General features: G+C 47.1%; 1 long non-coding RNA gene across 2 annotated transcripts; it reads left to right on the forward strand.

Moving 5' to 3' along the window:
* On the forward strand, positions 1-4087 carry LOC112547915. 2 transcript variants are annotated; one of them, XR_003091698.1, is made up of 3 exons: positions 1-126; positions 1377-1509; positions 3107-4087. It is a non-coding gene; the product is annotated as an uncharacterized LOC112547915 (long non-coding RNA). The 2 variants fall into 2 exon arrangements; XR_003091697.1 differs by having other exon boundaries at positions 7-178.
* The last annotated feature ends 6 nt before the right edge of the window (positions 4088-4093 follow it).

The raw sequence follows: 4093 nt of genomic DNA on the forward strand, positions 1-4093 counted from the left end.
GTCCCGACCGCCCTGCCCGGAGCAGCGGGTCCCTGGGGGCAGTAGCTCCCGCTTTGCAGCCCGCGGGCTCTTGAAGGGAGCTCCGGAGGGTCCCGGCTCTGCCCCGCTCCTCCCACACAAGCCCCGGTGTGTCCCCGCGGGAGCCGCCGGCGCCTTCTGCTCCCCTGAGAGTCACTTGGTAAACGCGTGGCTCCGGCCCGCTCTGCCAGGGACTTGCATGATGTATGTGACGTCTGGTAGGGGCCTTCTGTTCCCAGAGGACAGCCCTCCCCAAAAGCCTGGGCATGTGCGAGGGAGTGCTGCTCAGAGGGCACCCAGGTCTGAAAGGGGTAGGCAGCCCCCCCGGCATGGGTGCTGGAGTGTGGCACTTGGAGAGATTTTACTTGGCACACATACCTCTGGGTGGATGGCAGGGAAAGGGTCGGGGCTACACAGCAACAGCAAGGACCAGGCCCCTCCTGGCTCCCCCTGGCCATTGGTGAGGCATAGGGAGTGCACATGCCCCCCCCTGAACATGACGGTGCCCCCCTGTGAAAAGGTGCCTGCTGGCAGTCACCACTTGCCACCCCCCGCTGTTGCCAACACTACCAGTGGCATCTGCTGGCAGTCTGCAATCACCTCTAGCTGCTGCCCACACTGCCAGCGGCATCTGTGGGTGGTCACCGACCACTGGTTGGCGCTTGCCCCCGACAGCACTGTGGTTGCCTGCGGGAGCTCCCCACTCATTGCCATCACACTCCTGCCGCCAACAGCACCACCACCACTTGCAGGAGCTTGCAGTGCCCTCCCAGCTGCCAGGGGCATGCAGCATTCATGCCCCTGGCGCACCAACATCTTACAAGTGTGGGTGTTTTTGGCACTCTGCTCAGAAAGGTTGCTGACCCCTTGGCTGGGTGTTAGGTCTGTGTTGCGTCGGAGTTGAGGGCAACCCTCTGGTTCAGTCCCACCAGCCGAGCGCATTGCCTTCCATTCTGACCTTTCTGTAAGCCCTCACATCCAGGTTATAAATCTTGCAAATCCTTTCAGCATCACTTTTCTAAAAGATGCAGCTGCATCTGCACTGCTACCACACACACTCATCTAGGCTCTCATCATCTCCCATCCCAATTATGGACCCATCCTTTTTTCTGGCCTTGACAAATGCAGTCTTTCTTCATTCACATCCCTCTAGGACATGACTGCAAAGATCATTTTCTCAGCCCATCGCTTCCACCATGTCACTCCCTCATTGCATCCCTTTTCTGGCTCCCCCTTCTCCACGGCATCAAACAAAGCTACTTGTCTTTCAAGGCTCTTCACAGCCTTTCCCCTCCTACCCTGTTAAAAATTTAAAACATGAACTGTTTTCCTTTCTTCCATGTTGCCTTCCACCTCAGAGGAGCTCCCTACAAGCATCTGCAAAGGACACCTTTTCCTTTCTCCCATGCTGCCTTCCACCCAGGGCCAGACACAGGCATGGGCAAGCTGGAAAACCACCCTGGTCCCGGACAGAAAGGGGCTCCAAAAATGGTATATTTTTTTTCATTGTCTGATTATTATTATAATTATTTCTGGCAAAGGGGTGCCCAATACTGAAAATTTCCCCGGGGCCACCAGAAATCTAGGTACAGTGCTGCTTCCACCTCAGAGGAGCTCCCTACAAATATCTGCAAAGGAAATGTTGTTGTTCTCCTTCAAAGCCCTCCTTAAAACTCCTTTTCCACAGAGCCTACAAAACCATAGGCTGCTGGTGTGCTGAAACACTGCCGTCATGCCAATCTGTACTGTCTTGCTGTTCTTATTCAAACTCCCTGGGGTGTTTTTGTCTTGTATATAATTTAAAATTGAAAACTCTTTGGAACAGTGACTGTCTTTCTGTTTATACAGCACCTAGCACAATGGTGCATGACTAAGGCTTTAGGCTCCACAACAATCATAATAATAATGATACGTTTCTCAAACTGACAAATGGCACACAAGAATATACTAGATGGTGCTGCCAGTAAACCAGCACACCAGGCTGTAGACAAACCAGTACACTTCATCATCAACAGGCAGGATAGGTCTACTTTAGGCGTATTCTACCAGGAAAGGAATACCAGCATATGCTGGTATGGAAATACCAGGAAAACATTGCTGTGAATCCAATTAGGCTGGCAGAGCTGTGTTTGTATTAGTATAGTAGAATCCCTCTCAAACTCCCACTCATCCTCACCATGACTGAAGCAGACTAATAGCAGGTGCAGATTTGCCAGAATACTTCAGTGGCATCAGCTGGCACAGCACTATTGCTTCAGGATCACACACAACTCACTATAGTTATGCTGACAGACATCTCTAAAGTAGACGTAACTGTAGTGTTGCTGGCAATAATTCGTTTATCAAAAGACATGAAATATTTGCAATTTTGAGGCCTCAGCATTTTGAATCTTATGGTATTGTGGAAATCTCAGCTTCCATTTTTTAAAAATTAAGTTCATAAATCTCACAATGGTGGAAAGAAAACAGAAATCGTCACTTGGGTGCACACTAAATCTTAAGAAACCAGAAGGAAAAGAACCTCAAATTACACATAAAAAACCTCATGGATTGGATTCCTTTTTTTAGGTATGACTCATGAGTTTTGAATACTTGGGGTTAGCAATGCTGAAGGTAGCAGCTTCTTGTTTGATTTTTTTTTTAATTTAGTTTTTTATTTCTATACTAGCATTTATTTTTTTTTGCAATTCAATGCAGTGGTTAGAATGTTTATTTTACCTTATGAATGCATATGTATTTTATAAGCAGTAATTCTAGGTATCAGCCATATGCATAAAATAGAAGACGACTAAATTATTGAAGATAGGGAATACAAAGTTACAGTGTATTTTGTTGTCATTTTGTACAGTAAACACAAGGAGTGGTGTTTTACAGGTTTTAAATATATGCCTGCAATGAGCATTTTTAGCCACTAAGTGTCTCTAGTAAACCATATTCAAAACTTTAAAAAATATTAAAGTTGTAGCATGAAAGCTGTCTGTGTAAAAATGCACCCTATTTTTCATCTAATCTGCTCCATGTGTGTATTCTGGGTCAGATCTGCCGACTTCATGACTAACATGCATTTGTATTCCTGTTCTCCCTGCAGAGTCAACACAGCTCAGAGGGAGCTAGAATCTATTCCTTTAATTAATCATCAGAAGCATAGTTTATTGAAGTCAAGAAGAATGGAGTGACATACATCCGTGATGGTACAGCTGGCCTATTACTGGCAGTGATGTGGAAGGAAGTCACTCAATGTGACGCAAGACAGAATGAGTTGGGGCGGGGGGTTGGGCAAAGTAACCACTTAATTTTCCTGTTAACTGAATATTGTTTATGTGGTGCCATTAACAGATAATGAATAAGGAACACTTGGTATCATTTTTAATTGAGCCACTTTTCAGAGTAAAACTGCACTCTCTTCCTTTTACTAACTGAGGAACTTCATCCAGTTAAGCATTGGATGTAGCCTAATGAAAGGGTTCTTATTCCAACCCCTTCTCCTCCCCACCCCCCATTACTTTACTTTTATCAAAGCAAATGAACACAGAGTCCTGCCTTCAAGTCTACAAGAAACAACAAGCATTCACAGAGATGTTATCAATGAAATACTATATTTCCAAAACACGTACCAAGATAATAGATTTTACCCTGACCCATTTCACTGAAACGGATGACCTTTGTTCTGGGCAGAGTTGAGCTTTACCATGAGGATGCAAAATGGACAGCTCCATTTATTTCCTGAACCCACTCTGTTTTGGAAACTTTCTAGGTATCATGTTTAATGTGTGTGGAGATAAATGCAACAGCTAATACAGCTTTACAGACAGCAAATGTCTGGGAGAGTGGCAGGGGCAGAAGTGACGTATAGGGGGTGCATGGGGATGACCTCTTGAGAGCACCTGTGCACCCCCGGTCAGGCCATGCTCCCTGTTTAGCTGGCGGGCAGTGGGGCAGGCAGGAACACCAGTGCCGCCCCTGCAAGTGCCAGCCAGGGAGCTGGGCCGCCAGCAAAAGCTTCTGGAAGTGACTGGGGGTTCCGGAAGCAGTGCAGCACAGCCGCTTTTACAGTGAGTGAGATCGGCTGGGGGGG

This window comes from Alligator sinensis, unplaced genomic scaffold (assembly GCF_000455745.1).
Source record: "Alligator sinensis unplaced genomic scaffold, ASM45574v1 scaffold1386_1, whole genome shotgun sequence".
NCBI lineage: Eukaryota > Metazoa > Chordata > Crocodylia > Alligatoridae > Alligator > Alligator sinensis.